The sequence below is a fragment of the Pseudonaja textilis genome, chromosome 4 (assembly GCF_049901715.1).
Source record: "Pseudonaja textilis isolate UNSWEBS1 chromosome 4, rPseTex1.2, whole genome shotgun sequence".
Classification (NCBI taxonomy): domain Eukaryota; kingdom Metazoa; phylum Chordata; class Lepidosauria; order Squamata; family Elapidae; genus Pseudonaja; species Pseudonaja textilis.
The window spans coordinates 77,932,536-77,958,326 of NC_141993.1; the positions used below are offsets into that span (position 1 = coordinate 77,932,536).

The 25,791-nt window shown below is 36.5% G+C and overlaps 1 protein-coding gene across 1 annotated transcript in view; it reads left to right on the top strand.

Moving 5' to 3' along the window:
* The window catches only part of FNDC3B (fibronectin type III domain containing 3B), a 298,122-nt gene that overhangs the window by 55,274 nt on the left and 217,057 nt on the right, over positions 1-25,791 (top strand). The gene's annotated exons all lie outside the window — the stretch shown is intronic.

Here is a 25,791-nt window from a genome sequence, read left to right on the forward strand (position 1 = left end):
TAAATTTGTACATGATGGATATAAAATGTGCCAAAGATCAAGATAGCTGGAGTCGACATGGAAAATGGACTGAACAATTGCAAATTATACATAGTGAAAAAAATGAATAGATGATTTTGCATATGTTAGCAGAAAATTTAATAAAGGCGAGAAAAATAATTTTGGAGCGTAAAGATGTAGAAGTGCTGGCAGGAAGGTAATTAATATAAATGATCTGTTGGAAGGAATAACTTTCTCTGTAAAATGAAAGTGGTGTAAATGAATATGTTCCTGCTCATTTTATTAAGAGAAATATAAAAATAAATTAAACCGATGAGTATAGGACCCCACACCAATGAGAATGGCTTAGTTAGTAGAGTTTAGAATGAATGGGTGATGAATGTGAATTGAAGACAAAAATAAGTGATCCATATGAAAGAAGTATTTTGAGTTATTTGGTTATGTGGAGATAATGAGTGAGAATCAAACTGAGCAGCATGGTAGCCCAGTGGTGAAGATACTTGCCTCCCATTAGAAAGATTGAGAGTTCAATTCCTGGTAGCGGCAGATGTTTCTCTTTTAGGGTGAAATGAAAAAATATCTGTGAACTCCACATAGGCATCTGGAAGGACATCTGGCCAGAAAACACTCAGATTCATCCAGTTAACCCAACTCTAACCTGAATTAAGGGACTACAGGGTCGTAAAATGTTGATCAAATTGAAAAATTGGAATAAGAAGGAAGAATCAACAAATGGAGAAGGAAGAGAAGATTGAGAAAGTTCTCTTTACATGTAACTGAGAAGATCCCGATAAAGCAATTAGTAAGAACATCAATTTACTAAAGTATTGGTGAAAGATAGTTTGCATGGATAAAAGAGTATGGAATTGTATACTGAGTAATGCTAGGTAGTCCTCATTTAACAACCATTCCTTCATGAACTGTTTGTACTATTGACAATACTGAATGAATGGTAGTGTCAGGCTTGTCTGGAGATTTAGAAAAGAAAGACCATTCATGGCTGTCATAGCACCTCTGCAGTGATGTGATCATGATTTGCTGGCTTCCCACAAGCAAAGTCAATGGGGAAGCCAGCGGGAAATTGGAAGTTGTGGGGATCTGAGATCCCTACTTAACCAACTACACAGTTCTCTTTTGATGGCAACCAGGATTGCCTGAACTGCCATCTCTAAGCAGTGAAGTCATGTGAGGTTTTTTGTTTTTGTATTTACTTACGACTGTCACTTAAAAATGGAGTTTTGTGTCCCAATTGTCCTACTAAACAAGGAATATCTGTAACTCATCTTGGCAATGTTTTTCTTTCTGTTCATATCATGCCATTATTTACTTTGGCTTACTAGTTGTTCTTTTTCTGCAAAATGTTGCTAACCCAAAAAAGGAAAATTTTGATGGGAATATATACATTATGGCCCCCTCCACTATCAGTCCAATAATGTTTCAGTGCTTATGAATGAGAAATAGCAGGAGCTGCCTAGGATTTACAGGGATTGGAAATGTGCAAAATTGGAGCAAGTTTAGGCAGGAATTTCCTTCTAAAAATGTCTGCTATGCAACACTTAAAAAAATATATTAAAGCAAGCTTATAACTAGACAGATATATATTCTAACTATTTTGCAAACAAATTGCATCTGAAAAGCCAAACACAGACTTACCCTATCTTCAAGGTGGGTGGAGGTTCTTTGTTTCTGTTTTTAATCCCATATCCTTTTGAAATAATATAGAATTAGCGTTTGGAGTGGTGTGGTGCGCCTGGTGTGGAGTGAATTGTTGCCAATTTCATAAGCAGATTGGCACCAATTAGAAGTTAAAATGTGAGGTGTCGAAAGAACTTGTTGAGAGATCTTAGTTCTGGTAAGTGTTGGAAGTTCTTGCCTTTTAGTATTCCTGGTGTCAGAGTTGCAATTTGTGACTGGCATATGTTATGGCATGTTAAAACACAAATCCAATATTGAAGAAATGGTTTACACTGAATTGAAAGTGTGATCTTTAATAAGGAGCGCAGTGGCTCAAGTGGCACAGATGCTGGGTACAAGGTTAGCAAGCCTGTGTTTGAGATTGGAGAGCTGCCATGGGGCAGGGTTGAACTCTGGTCCCTCACTCCAGCTCCTGCCAGGGACATGAAAGGAGCCTACAACTGGATGACCCTAGGGCAATGGTGATGTCACCTGCTAATCCTTTCAATGCAGAAGCATTCAGTGCTTCTGACACAAGTACAAGAAACCTGGAATACTTGGTAGGTGCCAGGAGCTGTTACTCTGAATGCCGAGATGGTGCACTTGTTTCTCTGGAAAGTGCCTGCTCTTGCTGTAGAAATATTGAATGAAAGGAAAACTGCTTTACATGTGCAGTGGGCCTGATCCAGATTGGAACCACAGCACAAGCCCAAAGAGTTACCACTTGATGATGGGGTCTTCATCTGAGTCAGGTTCCATGTACTGTATAGTAAATCCACACCACATTGACTCTAAGTGTATTATTGGACCTATTGCTTGGCTCTTTTGGTCATCTCTATTGGTTAGAACAGAATAGAATAACAGAGTTGGAAAGGACCTTGAAGGTCTTTTAGTCCAACCCCTTGCTTGGGCAGGAAACCCAAGCAAGTTTCATTTCAGACAAATGGTTGTCCAATCTCTTCTTAAAAACTTCCAGTGGTGGAGAATTCACAACTTCTGGAGGCAAGTTGTTCCATTGATTAATTGTTCTAAATGTCAAGAAATTTCTTCTTAGTTCCAGGTTGGTTCTCTTCTTGATAAGTTTCCATCCATTGCTTCTGGTCCTGCCCTCAGGTGCTTTTGAGAATAAGTTGACCCCATTTTCTGTGTGGCAACACCAGAGATACTGAACATTGCTATCAATCATGTCACCCCTAGTCCTTATTTTCATCAAATTAGACATACCCAATTCCAGAAACCGTTCTTTATATGTTTTAGACTCCAGTCCCCTAATCATCTTTATTGCTCTTCTCTGCACTGTTTCTAGAGTCTTGACATCTTTTTGACATCATGGTGATCAAAATTGGATGCAGTATTCCAAGTGTGGCCTTACCAAGGCATTATAAAGTGGTATTAACACTTCATATGATCTTGATTCTATCCCTCTGTTTATGCAGCCTAGAACTGTGTTGGCTTTTTTTGGCAGCTGTAGTACATTGCTGGCTCATATTTAGATTAAACATTGCTGAATATCTGCAGCAATATGGGTAGTCCTTGAGTTACGAACATAATGGAACTTGTCCAACGTGTTTATAACTTGGGATGGTTGCATTTTATTTTATGACATTTTTGCGATGATTGTTCAGCGATGCCGCAAGTGTAAGGTGAACATTGCAGTCATAAAGGCTGTTTTTTGGCAAAATCATTGTAAAATATGGTCACGTGACCGTGGACCACTGCAAATGTCCATAAATGAAGTGCATTAAATGCAGTCATATAATCACAAAGGGTGGACAGCAGACCATTATAACTTTGAATCTATGTTCTAAGTAATACCCAGGTTGGTCCATTGGAAGTTTGGTTGCTTAAGTGATTAGTAGTAAGTCTAAAACCATTTGTATGTTAAATGCTAATTTGATGAGTGAGATATGACTCTTAATCAGGCAATCAGTCTGATTATTTACAAATTGACAAATCTTTTCTATTCATAAATTTTAGCCATGATGAAATGAAGAATTAAGGATGCAAAGCATGGTTAAAGCATATTAATCAGAGGTGCCCTCTGGATCCAGCTGGAGACTGTTTTTTAAATTTATGTCTAAGATGGGATTTTAAGCGTTATTTTAATACAGAAAATGCAAGCGGCTGATGCAATTTCAGGAGATAATCCCCACTGTTGGAGCGAGAGAGTGGAAATATCTCTTTCAGACATCCAAGGTTTGCTGTGCACATGTAATACAATATTTAAAAAACAGGCAGCGGACGATTTCTCTTAAAGGAACATTGGCCCTATGCGTGCACATTTAAGCAGTTTAAATATTTCCTTACTTGAATTCTCTGTTTGTTGTTGTTAGTTGCAAGGTCATGTCTGACCCATCACGACCCCATGGACAACGTTCCTCCAGGCCTTCCTGTCCTCTACCATCTTCTGGAGTCCATTTAAGCTCATGCCTACTGCTTCAGTGACTCCATCCAGCCACCTCATTCTCTTTCGTCCCCTTCTTTTATTGCCTTCAATCTTTCCCAGCATTAGTTCTTCCTTCTCACTAGTTGGCCAAAGTATTTGAGTTTCATCTTCAGAATCTGGCCTTCTAAAGAGCAGTCAGGGTTGATTTCCAGGACTGATCAGTTTGATCGCCTTGCAGTCTTAAGAGACTCACAGGAGTTTTCTCCAGCACCATAGTTCAAAGGACTAAATTTTTTGGCGCTCGGCCTTTCTAATGCTCCAACTTTCACAGCCATACATTGCAACTGGGAAAATCATAACTAACTAACTAACTAACTGTAACTATCTTATAAAGTTAAAATGGTGATACTAAAATAAAAAATAACTTACAGGTTCGTTTCACAAGGAAAAAAAAAAACCTGTGTTGATTTTCCAAGGGAAACAATTTCACCTATGAGTTATCCATTGCATACATGTGCTTTGGAAGTCCTGGCTAATTATTAATTGTATGGTTTGATATAAACCTATATAACCTGCCATTTCTAACTTAAGAGTTACTTAGTTATTGATTTGAACATTGTTTAGGTACTTTATCACTGGTTTCAGGGCAATTTACTAATGAGCTTCAATGAATTTATAGACAAATCTTGAATAAACTTAACATAAGGACATATATAAGGCTAGCTCTAACTTCTCCAGCAATACTTTGAAAGGACTGCAACTGTATGGGTCCTTGCTTACCAACTGCCTCATTTAGTGACCAAATTTACAACAGCATTAAAAAATAACTTTGTGACCAATCCTCATATTTAAGACTGTCATGGCATCCTGAACTCTTGTAATACCATTCAGGTGCTTAGCAACCTCTGCCTATTTGTCACCATTGTAGTATTCTAGAGTTAATAACAACTGTCAATCAGAAAGACAAAAAAGTCTGGATAGTGGACATTGCATAGCTGGAAACAGGAGAAGAGAAGGAATTTCGGTGGGGTGGGGGAATTTCAGAATACAAAGACTTGCAAATAGAAGTAAAATGACTGTGGCAAAAGAAAGCAAAAATAGTATCAGCGGTTATAGGATTATTGAGTGCAATCCCAAAACATCTGAAGCGCCTTTTGAACATCGTTGGCATTGACAAAATCGCCACCGGTCAATTGCAAAAAGCAGCTTTATGTGGAACATTTTGTTTGTTTATTACATTTATTTGCTGCCCAACTCATTACAAAACAACTCTTCTTATGAGGTGATAAGCTTCAGCTCTTAGCCTATCTAGCAATTTGAAAGCTGGCTCCCTCGACGAAGAATGGAGACGAGCACTGGGCCCTACGGTCAGATCTGTCTATCTCAGGTTCTTAGGCAGAATTCAATAAATGAATAAAAATGCCAGTTGCAGTCAAAACGTCTTGCTGACTGTGCAACCAACCATAACAACAACAACAATAATACTAATAATAGGATAATACAATGTTCATTTTAGGCAGGCCTTGAATCCACAGGCATGTGTAGCTTGCCATAATGATATCAAAAGGACAAATGGTTGTTACAACACAAGCTCCCAGAAGAATACGATGGTACTGCACACTCTATTTTCCAGAGAGATAATTTAAAGCTAGAGAATGATTTCAAATTTTATTGAACTTCAAGTAAATTAACCATTAATTTCAACGTGTTGTTTAATCGAGACGGTTTTCTTGTTGTGTCAATTGTCTTCAGACTGCTTCAATGGCTGCAATATATGTATTTTTTCATTAGTTTTTGTTTGCAGCAGACTGACATTTCTCATTTGAATGAAGAGAAGGACCTTTTGTGACCATTTATGTAGTCTGACGCCTACTGAATTTTTTTTTTTTTGCTTGCTTGATGTAATGAGGAACATCAAGATGAGAAATTCTGACTAGAGCCTCTGATTTTGTTTTTTTTCTTCTGCTCTGTTCAAGTCAGTGGAAAAAATTGCTCAGAATTCATTAAGGATGAGGCTATTTCCTTAGCTGAATGTTAAAGAGGATATGCACAGCTGTCTACATAGGCTTAGAGTAGGAACTTGATGCAGAATTTGCATCTATCGACTGACTTAAAAGTGGGTAGATTTGGGGAATCACTAAAAAACAACAATTTATTTGCCTCTGTAGGAAAAACCAATGAGTGAGAATGGTTTTGAGAGTGATACCCTTTCACTGAACTTGGTTGTCACTTCCTTTCTCAATTGCTTGCATTCTGAGATAAGTGGAGACTTATTGATTTATTTAATACTATATACAAATCACACAATTCCTTGGCTGCAGATACGTATTGTCATTACCACAATTAGAACGTGAAAAACAGTTCAACCAAAATTAAGCTAAAATGCAACTATTGACAGTGACATATATTATAACGACAGTGGTACTTTGGAACTCAACTGTTTTGTAACTCATTGAATTTGGTAATCAACGCATTTTGACACGAAAACGTTGTTCTGGTACTCATCGTTTATTGGTACTTGATGCACAAGATATCCCAAAGATAGGGGGATTACATACAATTTCTCCTAGAAATTTAAGTATTATTATTATTATTATTATTAAGTATTTCAGGATTAAGATCCTGGCCATTCATGGTTAGAAGACCTAGGTTTGGTGTGTTAGTTATATATGTACAAGCTACACTAAATGGATAGCTGCTTAATATGGGAACACAGTTAAATGAAATGGATTCACTCAGCCTTATTGTCCTTAGTCATAGCTTCCTTTTTATTCCTAATCCTGAATAATGTCTTCCCCTTCTGGTTTAAATTTATCTTAGAAAAAGGAATCAGCTGTAAAGGAAAGATCCACTTAGGCAAAGATTGTGGCTGGGAGGTGATTTACATTATATAATAAGAAATGTGGGATTGGTGCTAGTAGTGTGGTGGGATTATTTCAAGTGCATGTTTTATTTTCTTTTAAATTGCTGTTCATATTTTTCATTGTATCCTCAAACGTTGGCAACCTTCTATGTATGTTAAAAAAGCAGCATGAATGAAGGATATGGTGTGTCTGGGAAAAAAAGCTAGACACTTTTCTGTCCCTCCCCTTCGAATTAAAGTCTTTTTTGCTTTGTAAATTCAATTTTGATTTTTTTTTGTGGGGGCGGGGAAGAATATGACATCTCTTGCATGCAAGTTTATCTATTGTCTGACTTCCAATTCATGTGGTTTTCCTAGGCTTCCCTTGGTGGGGAAAAAAAGGAATCTATGAGTCATTTCAAATTCTGTTACAAAATCTATTAGTCATGTTTACTTCTCTTCCCAGCCCCCAGTTTTGTAACTGAAACCTTTAAGAGAACTGCAAGGAAAGAGGGTAATAATGTAGATTTTTTTTTTTAAAAAAGCATACATTATGAAAAGAATCCAGATAGTTGTTTTCAAGTATTTTGGCATTTATCGCCAGTATATTTTGTTAGATAGCATAGCTTAAGGAGAGCCAAATGGAAAGAAAAATATAAATAAGTGCAGTAGGTTTAGTAATTTCATAAACTGTATGGAAAACTTTTAGCTACATTCACAGCACAGGTCTCAAACTGAGACACAATGATTCAAACTTCAACATCTTTGTAAGTGGATTTGATATGATTGTAAGTAGTTTGTCTTGCATAGCATACATTCGGAAGAGAAGTCTGAACTGGAACTTTTTACAGCTCAATTTTTATAATATTGCCTGTATTTACAAGACATAATGTGCTAATGCTCATATTATGCAGGCAAGTGCAAGTATGTTCCTCAACCCAGGATATACATTATAGTGAGTCATACACTGTTACTATAAATACCATAAGACTTCTAGGATAAGAGAAGCAAGCTCTAATTTGTAAGATATATTTACTGTCATGACTCAGTATTTATATAAGAAGATCAAAGCTGGAAAGTGTAGTCATTATAATGAAGATTGCACTGTAGGCACACATCATTGCAAAGTGCTTTGCAGTGACTTCATCCTGAACCATATATGCATATTCTGAATATTTTAGTAGTGGTTTTCTTGAGTTATTCAATTATTTGATACATCATCAAAAAAAAAAAAAGAAGAAGCAAGAGTAATATTCAGAAATTAGACATTGATGGATACCAGACTATAGGTCATATGCATATCCACTTTTTTTTAGTTTCTCTGGATGCAGTAGTTTGTCTTTTGGTAGTAGGATTGTTTCATTCTGAGCTGTTACACTTTTAATTTGATAAAAGAAATTATGCATAGGTTCTGATTAGGTGGGCCAACCTTTTGCACTTTATACTCATATCCTGCACACAGCTTTCTCCAAGAGCCAAAGAGCTTTGCATGCAAAATGTGCGTTATAACCTATTAACCAAAATTGCATTGCTTTTGAAGTAATAGCAATAGCAGTTAGATTTATATACTGCTTCATAAGTGCTTTACAACCCTCTCTAAGCGTTTTTATAGAGTCAGTATATTGTCCCCAACAATTTGGCTTCTCATTTCATTAGCCTTGGAAGGATGGAAGGAGGAGTCAACCTTGAGCTGGTCAAGATCGAACTTTGGGTAGTTGGCAGAGCTAGCCTGCAATACTGCATTCTAACTACTGCATTACCTCGGCTCTTCCCAGGATTCTCAGATTGACTGTCTTTCATAATAGAAACAAACTCAGAATTGTCTGTTGAATGTAGATCTTCAAATCAGTCTTCACAGTTACTACAAAAGCATTTTTATATTCCATCAACCCAATCACTACTGCAAAGCAGTATAGAAAAAAAGAGAAGGCACCAAATATGCAAAGAAAGAGGAACAAACTTCAGAAATGCACTCATTTGAGATAAAAACTCTTCTCTTCTGATTCTGTTCTCTAACAAAATACCAGTGCCAGGAAAAGCCACTGTTCTGAGCTGATAGGTGTCTTCTCCTGTGCAAGAAACAATCCAGACCTGTTGCTAAGAGGAAGAGGTTTTATTCAGGATTGGACCTTGCTTGATTGTTAAATTCATCTCCATCCCTTACAAGTCCAAGGGAAACTTATTTTCTAGGTAAATGCTGCAATTTATTCATTAAATGGGCATGCTCTTTAATCAGCATAGATGGTGCTATTTGCATAATTTCGCCCAGAGTCATTGTGAAATACTGCATAATATTTCTCAATAAAGAAATAAATGGTTTTTTAAAATTTCCATTAATTAAACGATTGTCTCTTTGCAAGCCAAGAAGCTGAATGGAATAACTGAATAGGCCAATTTTAGTGTCATGGTTATCCTCTTTTATTCTTGCATGTCATTGGTAATAGCAATAGTAATACCACTTGGACTTACACAGTGTAAGCGCTTCACAGTGCTTTACAGCCCTAAGAGGTTTATAGAGTTGGCATATTGCCCCCAACAATCTGGCTCTTCCTGAGCCAGTGAGACTCAAACTACCAAACTGCAGGTAGCCAGCAGTGAACAGAAATAGCCTGCAGTATTGCATTCTAACCACTGCAACACCATGGCTCATAAGGTAAGGTAGATTTATCATCAAAAAGGAACACAGGAATGCAAGAAGCTATATTATTATGTCAGATCCTGGACCAGCTAGCCTAGGGGCAGTGACATTGACTGGAGACATTGGGCATTGAACCTGAATCTTTAACATGAGAACTCATGCTCTTATTGTATAGCTTTAGTCAATATTAGTTCATATGCTATGTCTGAAGGTTGAGTCATGGCAACTGAGCTTATTCTTCTTGATAGTCTGGGACATTTTGCTGCTCATCAAAGCAGCTTCATCAGAGGAAATTAGTTGGGCAGAGTGTCATTGGAACATATCAACTCCTTCCACACCAACCTCAGGGATTTCCTCCCCAAAGTGCATTGCAAAATGACAATGAAGTTTTTCAATCATTTGGGTAAAATTGCCCAAACATTGAATCTGGGCAACTAGATTTATTTTTCTTGCTAGCCTAACTAACTTGGTCTGACTGATGAAGCTGCTTGGATGAGCAGTGAAACATCTCATGACTCAGCTTTCAGACAACTTTACACGGATGACTGAGAATCTTCATTGATTCATAGGCTATGTTTGAGCTTATATATATCCCAGGCCATTCAGTGATGTTCCAATTAACTATGGATTAATTGGATCCACAACTGCCCAAAGCCCAATGATTTATTCCCAGGAGTAGTAGATTAGAATAATTAGGCTAAAGAACAGAAATCATTCTGACAAATTAATAAAGCAAGCTGGAAGATGAAATAAGATATATCATCACAGCTATACCCTGAAAATGATTATGCTATATCAAGCTCACTTTTTCAGAATGTCTATATATTAGTATGTATTTAGGGTGTGTGTGTTGGTAGATATGTCTACAATTTCAGTTCCCTTAATATTATAAATAGTTCCTGATATAGGATATTAAATAGCACTCTTTTTTATTGCACCTAAACCAAAAAGGGACAAGGCACAATTTTCATCTTTTCCCCCATCCCTGAAAGGCCTTTGTTTGTTTTATCCTCCGATCCAGGCAATTAAGGCTTATGAATGTGGCATTTACAGTGTTTCAACATTCCCACTGTGTTAGAAATTCCTTCAGTTAATAGCCAGAGGTGCCCTATTCTAGTGGCTGGTCTAAATCCCTGTGAATGGCTGCTTGAATGAGAGGTTTGTGCAAAGTTGTTTCCCACAATCATACAATACACTACTCACTGTCAACATGACTTCAGCCATAGGTCAGTTGGAGAGCGGCTGAAATAAAAATAAAATATTTTACAGGACGGAAACAAATGGCACTGTGGAAAACTGCTGTTGAGTTTAATAACTTTGATTTAAATAGTCCATGCTATGTTGTTCTGTCGTGGATGTGCAAATACGAATAATGATCTATTGCTGGCACAGATTTGTGTTTTATTTATAAAGATGATAATATATCAAAGTCAGAAAATTTGTTTCAGACTTATAATTTCCCCCTCCCCCCTACTGCTTGATATGTAATATATGGAAATTATTATTCATCTATTGTCTTTAAAATTCTCTTTAAAATAGAACTTTTGATTCTATTGCTAATCTTTTCCTGTCAATATAATAGATTTTGTAGGACCACGATTTAATTTTTGACCACTAATTCTTTAAAATAATGTCATACAATTAATACTATTGTATGAAAGCAAGTTTGGTGTAATTCCAAAAATTAGGAAGATACACACACACATACACACACACAAGTCCAAGGAATATAGGTAGTCATTCAATGTATAACTATAATTGGGCGTGGAATTATGGTTGTTAGTTGTTGTGGTGGTAACTGGAGACATCCATGTAACCAAAAGTAATTTTCCAGCCTTTTTCATGGTGGTTGGTAAGCAAATGCAACAGTTGTTTAAGCAAACCCATTAATCTGAATGGGTGTTTTTTGCTGGAAACCAGCAAAAAAAACAACAACTGAATTGTGGCCATGTGACCATGGAACATCACGGCCAGTCCTAAAGCTGACCTTCGTGATGTAAGATCACATGACTGTTGAGGACAGCAATGTGGCCATTTATGACTTTTGGTGATGCTTTATGGGCCATTCTGTGGCTGCCATAGCATCAAATCATCATTTAAAAAAATACACATTAAGTGAAGACTATCTGTAAACTAGCACAGAATTTGCATTTGGGGGTCTCTTCCTCTTGCCTTTTTGACTCAACGGCCATGTGGTTGCTTGATTCCTGGACATGAAATGCTCTTTCCTAACATGAGATTGGATCTTGCTATTGGAAGAATATTTAGAAAACTGGTTTGCATATACTAGCTTATAAATTTAATTTCCCACACATTGCCAATCCTAAATAAAGTGCTTTAAACATGTGTACAAATGCTACACTTTAAGGGAATAGATCAGTACCTAGGGATAAGTAGGAAGATGTTTCTTAAAAATGTCCTACTCATGACTTTCTAACCAAAAATTGCAGCGGACTAAACCGGACTGAGCTGGGAGAAAGCACAGTTATACTTTTTCTACATTTAGCAGGAAGCCGGAGCATGAAAAACAGAAAAATCCTTCTTTTTCCATGCTGGGAATTCCCACTGCAGTCTCAGTGGCTCCATTTACTAAAATAATCTGTTGAAATGCAGGATGACATTTGACCCATCCTCTTATTATTAGTGCATTCAAAATGTGATTGCACTTCTGAGCCTGAGCCATTCATGACATTCACGGTAAGGCGGTGTTTGATTCTCCTTAATCAATATTAAAGGGCTTATTTTCAGCGTTTGGATGGTTAAAGTTCCCTTTTGTGTTATGCCTTTGTTAGAAACCCCTAGGAATCCTCTGAATTTGATAAGTCAAACTATTTACACAGCCTTTTTAACTCCTGAGAACCATGGCTTCCCCTTTTCATATTCTCTAATCCAGGGATATGAAAATCAATCCAACACCAGACTTAATGAACCCCAATGCTTCTTTGTCAAAGAGCCCTCTAAGTCAATCAAACAGAATAGAGCTGGAAGGATAGACATAGAAAGCATAGACTAACAGAGTTGGAAGGGACCAGGGGTGGGATTCAAAATTTTTAACAACTGGTTTTGAGGGCGTGGCTTAGGTGGTGTGTGTGGCTTGGTGGTCATGTTATTGGCTGGGTGTGACCAACTAAATTTCACTCACATTGAGGCACCCATCTCCTTGCCTAGTCTCTCATGACTGTGGGGATGCTGCAACAGTCGTAAGTGTGAAAAATGTTCATAAGTCACTTTTTTCAGTGCCATTGTAACTTTGAGTGGTCACTCCACACAAGCAAAGTACCAGCAAAGGAGGGGGAAAAAAACTCCAGAGAAGTTCCTGAGACAGGAAGTCTAGTCCTGCCAAGAATGTAATATTTTATTTTTATTTATTTATTTATTTTTGCCAATTGTTTACCAGATAATAGGTATAAGTAAAAACATAGTTATGAATACATGGATACATATAAGAAAAATAAAAGAAACAATAGGACAGGGACGGTAGGCACGTTGGTGCCCCCTACAAACCTCTTAGGAAAGGGGTGAGGTCAATAGTAGACAGTCTAAGGTTAAAGTTTTTGGGGTTTGGGGAAGAAACCACAGAGTCAGGTAGAGTATTCCAGACATTGACCACTCTGTTGCTGAAGTCGTTTTTTATTTTCTGATTTTTTTTTGCCAACATGTAGGACAGAGCATTTATTTGTTGAGATTTATTTGTTGAGATTTGATTTGTTTGACCATTCTGATACATAGTCAAAGTCTTTTTGAAGGGTAGCAGTATTGTCTGTGGTGTTGAATAGCTTTACATCATCAGCGAAGAGAACGCAGTTACTCTTAATATGATCACAGAGGTCATTTATGTAGAGTATGAAAAGAGTTGGTCCTAGAACACTGCCTCGGGGTACACCACTGTTGACAGATACAGAATTTGATAGGATGCTCCCAATTTTGACCATTTGTTGTCTGTTTGACAGAAATGCTTCTATCCAGTTATGCAGGTGTCCAGAGATATCGTAAGATTCTAGTTTTAGGAGTAGTTTGTCATGTACCACTGAAACAAAGGCTTTAAAGAAGTCTGTGTTGATTGCATCTATTGCTTTGCCCCGATCGAGTTGTGTAGTCCATATGTTTTTGCAGTGTAAGAGTTGCAGATTACATGATAGTTTTTTCCTGAAACCAAATTGTTTATTAGAGAGTAAGTTGTTTGTTTCTAAGTGGAGGATGATAGATTGGTTAATAATTGATTCCATGACTTTACAGGTGACGCAGCATAGAGAGATTGGTCTGTAATTTTCAACTAGGCTGGGCTCTCCCTTTTTGAAGATGGGGATGACCATGGCTTGTGATCATAGTTTTGGCAAGGAGCTGGTCCTAAAAGATTTTTCAAAGATTATGCTTAGAGGTTCGGCTATGGCAGTGGATAGTTTTTTTAAGAAGTAGGCACATATTCCATCCAGTACATTAGATAGAGGTGGTTTTAGATTGCGTAGTGCTTTTTCAACACTGTCTTCTGTAAAATCGATATGTATTAGATCATTGTAGTTGTCTGTTGTTCGACTAGGAAATACTGGACATGATCCATTGCTGTTTACAAATACTGAGCCAAAGAATGTGTTTAAAAGGTTGGCTTTAATAGTGTCGTCATTGCAGTCTTTACCATTAGGTCCTTTCAGAGGTGGGATGGATCTTGAGTCTTTTAGTTTGTTGTTTACAAAATTGTAGAAAGCACTGGTGGAATTGGTGCGTAGAAGGTTTTCTTCTTGTTTGATAATTGGTGCATTCAGTTTTTATCTGGTGGCATAAATTTTTGTGTCAGTTTTTGAAGTTGGCAACGTGACCAGATTTGTTTTTCTGCCAAAGTGATTTCTTTTTGGATTGAATGGGTAATTTGTTTTTTCTGGTTTTGGGAGTTGTTAATGGTACATATAGTTTGATGACTCTTTTGACTTCAAGTAAGACTATGTTGTAATGGTCTTCTACAGTATTGCATCCAGAGAATTGAAATTGCGAATCAAGGGATGAGGGATCATTGTTTATAAGATCATATTGCCTTTTTTGAAGTTATAATTGGGGATTCTGTCATTGTGATGATTTTTGTGTAGACGTAGGTTGAGACAAAAATCAATCATGTTGTGGTCAGTGTTGGAAAAGAGTTCTTCAATTTGCAAACTATTGCAGAAGATGAGATCGAGGCAGTTGTTAAGTCTAGTGTTGTTGGTTACTAGTTGTTCTGGTCCCAGATTTGAAGGTTGCATGTGTGGGTTCAGTTGTACATTTGTTAAGAGTCCAGTTAATATGAGGTAGATTGAAGTCACCAAGAAAGATAAAAGTGCGTGGGCAGGATGCTGCCCATGTTAGTAGTATATTTAGCTTGTTAGCATGTTCAATGTCATAATCAGGGGCTCTGTAACATAGTAAGAACTGAAATGTGATATTTAAGGACAGTTCACAGATGATGGTCTAAAGAAAAGCAAGCTCTTGGGTAACTTGGGTGTTTTTTAGATGTAGGGACTTTTTATAGAAGATAGCAACACCACCTCCTCTACAGTAAACATGATAGTCTCTTATTGTGGTAATGGAGTCAGGGAGAGATGCTTTGAGCCATGTTTCACAGACAAATATAATGTCTAATTTAGCCGTATTTAGTAAGAGGAGAAATTCAGGTGTTTTATTTACAAGGCTTCTTGCACTGAGTAGCTTGCATTTAAAGTTAGTTGTGGTTGGAATAGAGGTCATTAGGGGCATGTGTGCCTAGTTTTGAGTGATGTTGGATTGGATGGGGTGGGGTTGAATGCAGAGTTTTGGGTTGTGTGACTTTCTTTTGATGCAATCAGCTCTGTAGTCAATGTGTAGGTGCTTTTCTTCATTGTCTAGACGGTTTTTGAGTTCTGAGCAGAGTTCACAGGAGCGGATTCTTTGCAGTATGGATAAGTCTGGTATTGAGTGAAGTTTTTTGTGGTTAGGATTGGTTTTTGCAATGGCATTTATTGTATAAATGAATATGAATTTGCTGGACTCATTTTTGCATACAACTCTACAAAATCTTGGGGCCACAGAGCCGTCATTGTATTTGCACCCAGGACCATCTCTGGTTATTTCAATGATATCTTCAGGAGAGATGTTTGTTGTATTTGAGTTGCTTATGATATCACAAACTTTGGTGATGTCGTCTGATTTGTTGGTGTCTTCGAGACCGAATAAGATGGCATTTGGACGTTTCTGTTCACATTCCATGGTGTCTCTGATGAGTAAGGAGATATTATTTGTGGAATTATTTGAAGGGATAGTAATTGTTTGTGGCTGTGGTTTGGTGGTTATTTTTGATTGTAGTTGTGATTGTAGTTGAGATAGTGGTTGTGGTTGTTGTGGGATTTGATTTTGAGCTGATAGATACTCACTTATCTGTGCTGTATTTTTTTTTCAAGAGAGATTAGGCTTGCTTGTATAGTTGTTTCAAAACGTGTTGCTAAGCGTTCTTCTACTGAGTGAATGTGTGATTCTATGCTTTCAACTCTGTCAGGTAGGGTACTCAGTTTGTTTAGCTTAGGAGAATAAAGGTTAATGGAGAGGCAGTTTCTGTAAGCAACACCAGAATGTTTCCTTCCTGCCTTCCTTACAGGATTAGGCCAGTAATTTCTTCTAACAACCAGTTCTCTGAACTGCTTAGAATGGTAACAACTGGTTCTAGAGAATAGGTGCGAACTGTAGAATCCCACCCCTGGAAGGGACCTTGGAGGTCATCTCTAGTCAAACCTCCTGCTCAAGCAGGTGATCCTACACCATTTCAGACAAGTGACTGCCCAGTCTCTTTTTAAAACCACCAGTGATGAAGCACACACAACTTCTGAGGGCAAGCCATCCACTGGTTAATTGTTCTCACTGTTGGGAAGTTTCTCCTTAATTCCAGGTTGCTTCTGTTCTTCATTAGTTTCCATCAGGAGTGGAAGTTTGCAGGGGTTCAGAGAAGCCCCAAATCCCACTCTGGCTGGCCCCACCCATCCCTCCCAGGAGTCCCCACATGGCCCATTTTAGATGCAGGTAAGTGCAGGGCAAATGAGGAGGCTTGGGGAGGGCAAAAAGCAAACCTCCCGGAAGTTTGGGAAGGCTGGAAACGGTCCCATTTTTGGCTTCCAGAGAGCCTCCGGAGCCTGGGAAGGCCATTTTCGCCCTCCCGGAGGCTCAAGGAAAGCCACTGGAGCCCAAGGAAGGCAAAAAGTCCCCCCCACTGTGATGCAGGAGGCTGACTAGGCCACGGCCACCATGGCCATGCTCACCTAGCAACTGGGCAGAGAACCATTTGCTAAAAATTTTGAAGCCCACCCCTGGTTTCCATCCATTGTTTTTTGTCTTGCCCTCTGATTCTTTGAAAAATAAGTGGACCCCCCCCCCTTTGTGGCAGCTTCTCAAATACAAATTCTCAAATACAAAAGTGTTTGCCTCTGTATTCTAGGAGCTTTTCTGGGTTATGTTTTCCCCAGACTGATTTTGTCCACCTTATGAAACAAGATGCTCCTGCTTAATGTCACTTTAAAGCTAATCTCCTCATTCCACAGAGTCCCTTCTTCTGATGTGCTTGCTAATTGCATGTCTTCCACAGCACTATTTATCAGCACAAGAGTGATACAATTTATTGGAATGTCAGCTTTTTGTCTAATTATTTTGACCCTTCTGAACTCAGCTCATGGGAACTGTTAGGAACAGAGCAGCTTTAAACTGGAGAGGGTGGAGGAGAGGAACCTACCATATGTTACAAGTTATTGTTGTGCTGGCTTTTAAATAAGCAAAATGGACAGGGACCAACATCTGGAAATGGCAGGGCTGACGCTCTGAAGATTGAAGAATATTGCCATTAACTGAGTAGAGGTGCAAAGAATTTGCATAGTTTCAGTATCTAGAGATGAGAAGGCTTGGAAAAACTGCAAAAAGCATAATAATCTTCAGGGAAAGTTTTAAAGCTTTTTTTTCCTTTGTGTTTCAAAGACTTGGAGCATACATTTATTAAAATTTACATTGTAATTATAAATAAAATTAATGTGAAAGAAATTGTTCATTATATATTAATTGGGTTCAAATATTTATAATTAGTATCTTATGACTATCACTAAGTGTTGTAGTTTATGATTTATGACAAAATCATAAATTTTTATGATGACTATGATCGTGATTTATCACTTATATCTTTTATGTACACTGAGAGCTTATGCACCAAAGACAAATTCCTTGTGAGTCCAATCATACTTGACCAATAAAGAATTGAATTCTATTCTATTCTATTCTATTCCATTCCATTCCATTCCATTCCATTCCATTCCATTCCACTCCACTCCACTCTATCATCTGAAGGGACAGAGAAGCTCAAGTTATTTCTGCATCACCTTAGGTTTTGAACAACACAGGATAAGACAACTTCCACATGTCATGCCAAGCAATAAATAATAGTTAACAAATGAAAAGAAACTTGATTTGTTAACTATTATTTTTTTCCTTAGCATGACGTTTTAGCGTAAAAGCTGTTTATGGCTGAGCATGCTTTGTAATTGAGACAGTGTTTTGTTACATTATTTAATGTGGTGCTTACTTTCATTTTTGCCATTTAAACTGTTAAATAAAATGCTATTAATTGATCCCCAATAAGCAATTGGACACACATGCAAATGTTTCTAAATCTCTATATTTTGAGTAGAAGTGACTTGAAAATAATAAAGAGCAGTTGCAGAAAACAGAGCATCACCAAAGCAGGTTACCAAAATGTTTATAATTGCCAGATTTAATTCTTAATTGGTGGTGGGAACTTGTATTTACCTACATACAAAGCTGGATTCTAATATACCCTTTTCTTGCATATGCTATTGTATCATTATTTTATAAATCTCCTCCAGATGTCTGTACAGTACAGGCAAATGCTGGCAAGCAAATCTCGTGAGCCAGTGAGCCAGGCAGCTTTATTGAGTCTTCTTGAACCAGTGATTTATAAATTTATTATTTTCTCTATTATTTTAAGATGGATTTGTTTGGTCAGTTTTTCCTCATGTGTGCTGAGTTTATTCCCCACATGATTGATATCAGTTGCTTCAAGGTTTTCTCTGGAGGACAAAATGCATGGTGGACTTACTTAGGCTTGGAAAACATAAAATGGCTCAGACTCAAAGGACACCATGTGCATGGCTGAAACAAAACATAGATGCGAAGATTGAGAACTTTGTTTTCTCAAATGAGTTGAATGTAGACTGAAATAAGCAAAAGTTCATTTTGAATGGGTGCCTCAAGATTGCCCTTGTGGTTCAGGTTTTGCAGATTCTGGTACTGTTCCAAAACTAGTAGGTCAAAGTGGACAGAGGGAGAGTTAAATGCAACATTAAACTCTTTCAAAAGCGATGCAATTAGTTCTGTGTAGATGATCATGTGTTATGAACACATAAGCAGATCTGAGGCCTCTGGCATTTTCAAGTCTTGCCAAAAAGTATATAGTAGATAATCTTGGGGTAGATTTGCACAACACATTCTAAGTCATTGAATATGCGCACAATATTCTTTACTCCAGTTAGCTTTAACATTGGTTAATTATTTTGTGCCTTAGCATATTGTGAGAATGTAACCCATTTGGTTAACTTATATCTCAATATTTTGCACAAAAGTGGTCAAATAGGGTTCAAGTTAAGTGTGAGCCAATGTTTGTGTATTCAGATACAGCTCCTTTTAATACAGTGGCCCTCAATCTTTTGGGTGGCGGGGCCATTTCGCAGAGGGGGGGTTCCCCACTTTTGGGACTCCCACATATGTGAGGATGGGGTTCCACTCGATTGCGCAGCCCAGTTCTTAGTGGGCCATGGACTGGTGCCAGTCTGGGGACTGGGGGAACCCTGTTCTAATCTTGGCTCTTGACAAATATATCTTTTCTTTTATGTACACTGAGAGCATATGCACCAAGACAAATTCCTTGTGTGTCTAATCACACTTGGCTAATAAAGAAGTCTGTCTATCTATCTATCATCTATCTATCTATCTATCTATCTATCTATCTATCTATCTATCTATCTATCTATCTACCTATCTACCTATCTACCTATCTACCTACCTATCTATCTATCTATCTATCTACCTATCTATCATCTATCTATCTATCTAATACACAGGTGCTACTTGTGGACCTGTGAACTTCTATCTTGAGTTCCCTCAAGTAATTTTGGATAGGGTCATTTGGTCAATCAAGGGCTGGAAAAAAGCACTAAATTCTTATGGCACTTTGGAGAAACCAATCCAATTGGACTAAGGATTGAAGCACTGAAGCCTTCTTTAATAACCATTCCTAAGTGCTGTTATGTATTCCTAGGTCCTGATAAAATACAATGTGTTTATTTTTTATTGAATTTATATATCAGTGAATTTATCTCACTGATAAGGTGACTTTGGGCATTTGTTAAAAAAGAGATAGGCCACATTGAAATCCTAATATACCAGAGTTCACATTTTTCATAATAATTTGAAATGGCATTGTGGAAGTTCAGTAGCAAAATAATCTCAATGTTTTATATGACAAAGAATGCTTAAATAAGAAGGTAAACGGCATCTTAAGACTCTGTAACACATACACTTCTTCTGTTAACCCTCCAAAACTGACTGACTTTCTTTCTTACACACACACACACACACAAATCCACACCCATGTTGAATATGTTCAACTCCAACTGCCTAAAAAATAGGTTCTATTTAGTTTTGAATTCGCTGATTTCTTTCTCTCTTTGTCTTTTATCTCATTGGAAGAAAACAGTAGTTTTTCTTTATGGTTCTTTATGTTAATTGGTTCCATTTACAGAAGTTAACTCCTTTATATGAAGTTGTTGCAAATAAGGTTGTTTTGTTTTTCATGCTTTCAGATTAATCTGCTCTGTTGGCAATTAGGTATATAAAGAATTCTTTTAGGGATAAGAAAACTTGAAAGCAGATGTGATATGACTGTTTTAATAAGTGTGCAGCAGACAAGGAGACAAATTCCAGCTTCTTTATGTTTTGATCTGTCTGTGCATCTTTCCTCGTTCCTGTTTTTATATGAACAACTTTTGTCTCCTCTCCCTGAGTTGAGCAACAAGTCATGGATGCTCTTCTTCACAGACTTGCCTGCGTTTGGTGTTCATATTTTCTTGATCACGGGTCATTCATTCCATTATCTGCATTCATGGATCATAAAATACAGTTTATGATTTGTGTCACACTGGGAGCTCATCCAAAACTACCATCTGGATGCTGCTTTGTCTGTCATTTACTCCATCTTATCCTTTTTTTAAAAAAAGAATTAAAAACATTATTAAAGTTTTTGAAAAGAAAGACCAACACTAGTACAAACTAAAGTAAGAAATAAATCAAAGAGAAAGCTGAAAATGCAAGAAAGAAAAATAGAAAAGAACAAAGTTACAAAAATTGCATCCAATCATCTTTACAGGAGTTATAACTAGAAATATAAATTTACCTCTTTCTCTATAAAGTTATGTCATGACTCTCTTCTTACTACAACACATCACATCCAGTCATCAAAAACAAGGTGATGTTCTTTTTTTAAATTTAACACAAAAAAATCCATAAACAATTTCCAAGCAGCAATAAATGTAGATAATGTCTTTTCTCTGTTCAAAGAAATCAATTTAGCCATCTCAGCAAGTTCATTCCTTCCATCAATTGGTTGATGCATAAATTCCTTAAATTGATACCACTTATTTTGATTTACTGATTGATTTAATGATTACATAAATCTGTAAATATCTGTAGGATATTCTTATTTAAGAAAAAAAAAAGTACTTGTGCAGATGTAGTATCATCAATAACGATAAAAGAATGAAAAAAGTTTATTTTAACTTAATGTATTTAAATGTATTGTCAGGACATTTTTCTAGATTGAGTGTTTTTCTACAAAAGTTATTGGTTTTTTTATAGCTATGCATATTATCCATGAAATTTGCATAGCTACAGCATATTTTCAAGTGCATTTGAATTTGTCTTTCCATACAAAAGCAAACTGTACTTGATACTTTCATTTATTATCATTATATCATTATATTATTTTCCATTTGACTAACTGAAACTAAAACTGAATTAAAAGAAGCCTTAGATTTCATTATTCTAGAGACTATTCAAATATATTTAATAATTTCCAGGCATTATTTTTTATATCCTTTAATATTTCTGGAAATTGAGATGTGATAGGCAGCATAACAGGCCAGAGAATGATATGCATAACCCTTGCTTAAAATAACCTTAGCATTGTTTTGGGTAAATACCATTGCTGGTTATTATGTGTTTTAAAAATAGTTACTTAAGTTACTTTTTATACTGAATCTTACTCCGTATCCTTTGTAAAAACCTTGTTGAGGTTCACTAAACAGGGATCTTTATTCCCAGCCTTGAAAGCTACCAGGCATTTTTAGTTATCAGTTGCTAAGTGGTTATATTTTGATTTTGAATCACATCAGAAATAACTGGATTTTGAAAATTGAGAAGATGTTTTATTGTAACACCTGGACTAATCAAAGGATCAATAGTTAAAATCAGTTGATTTCCAGTAGGTCCAAAGATTTGGAGAGACTGTCCATAAGTATTACTTAGTTACAATATTTGTTTGGCAACATGTACAATGATAAATTATTGTACTGCAGTGTTACCACCTATCATATAAGAGATATCTTTTATAAGATAGGCTCCTATATAATTGTTTGTGGAGGGATGAACCATGAAATTGATATTTAACTAAGAGGGTATACAATAATTCTATGGAGAAAAACACACACGATTGGATCATTTAATGTTCTATCATGTCTGTGACTCTAGGCCCAGGTGATGACTGATTTCTTTAAATTCTCACTTAGAACCATGGATTTGGGTATGTGAATAAATATTAAGTATTAATATTTTTACTAATACTAAATATTAAATTTGTAGATATGATGCCTATCTACAGTTATGACTGTTATGCATGATTACATTTTTTCTTGCATCTTTGGCATAACCATTGCCTGACCCTAGATTGGTAGAAATAATTATAATGATGGCCATTTGGGTGCATTATACATCCTCTGATATATAATTCTTTCTAATTGTTTATGCCATTTTACAATATTTTTTCCACCCATACATTTTTTTCTGTTCAGTAGATATAACTTTCAAAGATACTTTCCACTATTCTGGAGAACCGCTTAAAAAGCTATCATTTCTGTTCCTGCAATAAAATATTGAAAAACAACAACTGTTGAAAGAAGCAATTGATATAGAATTCATTTTACCTGAAATGTCTTATCCAGTTTTCTGGTAACCTGGACGCAGTATGATATTTCAGTCATTGTCTGGCTGAAGTTTTCTGGTTTCATGCACTAAATAAGGTGGACCTGAACTTGGTGAGGACACTTTCAAGGAACACCTGAGCTGCACATTAGATTTGGAAGCTAAAAAAAAAGTTTTGTAATACAGAAATGTGTTCATGAAATATTGAATTGAATACAGTATTGAATTAGAGTTGACCTTATTTTTTTTTTACTTTACCAGATTGGGAAATCAAAATAACATATCAGAAGCAGGAAATGACAAATTGTTTCTGTAATCTTCCCAAGAAAACTGCATGGATGAGATATCAAGGAATGGAGTTCAACTCAGTCTCCTCTTGTATTTGTGATTCAGCAATAATTTCAATCCAATTCAAATAAACATTATACTCTAGTTAAGATGCATTTGGTTATAAGCTAAACTGAAATCTGAATTGCTCTTCAACTAGGCCTTTTCAGACTTTGAAAGTGTATGCTTTATTTTTTTAATCTTAGCTGCCTTTAAGGCCCCAAAGACAGTAATGATGGATGGATGGACAGATGCACACACAGAGACACACATATTTCTACACCACCCATCTTAGTCAAGTGACGTAAACACAGACACATACATATAATAATAAAATGTATAGGTGTTTTGCCCTTAGAAAATAAAAGGAAGATTGAGAAAAAACATTTGCCTGACATATTATTATTATTAGAAAGATGGTTTTTTTCCTAGAAAATTTAAATGCATTGTAATATGAAAATTTTGCTTAAATCTTGAGCAAAAATGCAACTTTTATTGTAGTTTAGCTGATAGATGGGTTAAAAAGTGCTTTTACTTAGAATTACTGTTGACTGTCTTTTGCTGTATGAAACCAATCTTTAAAAAAAATCTAAGTAATACCATTTTTGGTATGCATACATTATTTTTCATAAATGATATATTTATTTGATAGTATTTATAGCCTGCACACCCCACACAGATTCTCGGGGTACAAGAAAAAAAAATAGACAATAAAAATCATGAATAGAAATCTATTCGTAGGTGCCCTTCAGTTAGATCAAATAAAGATCAGGCATCCACTGTTTTGGATGGTTTCTGAAATGCCTATGGAATAGTATCTATCTGTATCTCCAGAAGGAGAGTGTTCTGTAAAATCAGAACCTCAGTTGAACAGGCCTGAGCTTCAGAACAGTGGTGGGATTCAATTTTTTTTTTACTACCGGTTCTGTGGCTTGGTAAGCTTGGCAGGGGAAGGATACTGTAAAATCTCCAGTTAGACGTGTTATTTGCCGGTTCTCTGAACTACTCAAAATTTCCGCTACCATTTTTGCCCTCCCAGAGGCTCAAGGGACCCCGGGGAAGGTGAAAAACTGCCCTCCTGGAGGTTGCAATAGGCCGCACCCACCATGGCCTTGCTCACCCAGCAACCAGGCAGCGAACAAGTTGCTGGGATTTTTGAATCCCACCCCTGTATTAGAATTTTAAAATTTACTGCTTTGAAATGTTGAACGTTTATCAGGCATAGCTCTGTACAATATTGGTTTTATTTGTTTTAGTTCTATTTGTATCCCATAGGATATATTTAATGCATGTATAGTATCTTTCAATCTCTTAGAGTCTCCTTAACAAACTTTTATAAGTGTGCTTGTGGTGAATAGGGAATATCATTGATTTTGAGTGACTAACTGATCAGATAAAAGACTGCCTGTATTTGTGAGGGTCTTTGCAATGATTGATGGGTTATAATAACAAGCCGACATACTCTTGAAGTTGCTGTGAGAAAGTGCCATATATATTTTTTATTAAATATATGTACACGATAGAAATATGTGTTTCCACACCAACCCCAAGAATTAATCTTTTAGCAAGTCAAAATATAAATATTAAATATAAAAACAAAGCCCAACATGATTGATCTCTTAATTTAAAGCAAGGTCTTGTCTGAGCAAAACAAGGGAACCTAAATAGACTCATTTTGTTCTTTGTATTCATAAAAGTGGGGAATTATGGATGGAATGTGTAGTGCATGTTAAATGATTAGTTTTTTTTTCTGGTCATTTGATAAATAAGTTGTGTGAATTTGACTTTATCATAAAGAAATACGTTTTGCATTCTATGTTAGAAAAAGATTGGGTGCTTTCAAGTGTAAATATAGAAAAGTCCAAGTCTGTTCTACAACCCTAAAATATTTAGTTCTGAAATGCGTGTCTTCTATCTGCTCCCAAAATTATAATATTTTTCTTCATTTTGCAATAGTGAACATTTGAATCCAGTTCTTGCTTCAGTGTTGGATGAATGCCTACTGGTCTAGGGACCAATATGCTTTCTCTGAAGTAGATTTTGTGCCCGTGCCCCCTTTTTGAATCAAACTGCTACTATTGCCAATGTATTTGTGACCTCTAACTTCTTGGTTATGACTTGGCTAAAGCTTAATGCACATTTTGTATCTTAAGACTAGTATGTTGGGTCTCATTTCTTCCCCCCTTGCCTAATTTATCTTACAGATAGTACTGTCGTTTATATTTCTCACCTGAATAGTTCTGAGTACAGGTAGTAGACCATATAGATTTGAGACTCAAAAGTGCTTTTTCAAGAGGCAACTGGACTTTCTGGTTTTTCTTTGAAGACATTTTGCTTCTCATTTGGGACAACCATGACCTGGATGACTGAGAATCTCCATAGACATATAGAATTGAGATAACTTGAAAACACTAGAAAACTATCTGGGTATCCATGATATTGCCTGCAATAGCACTTGACTTAGGGAAGATATTGTTTTAAATCTAACTTGCAAATTCAGAGTGGGGCTTTGCTAGGTAGATTTTCTCTGTTAGTTTTCATGGGAAGTATTTGTTCCTTGTCAGTTTGTAGAGAGAAGGATTGAGTTGCAAATTTATATTTCCAATGTTTACATGGAAATTTATATTCCCAAGTTTGCATAGAAATCTCTTGATGTTATAGCAGAGGTGAGGAAGTATGGAT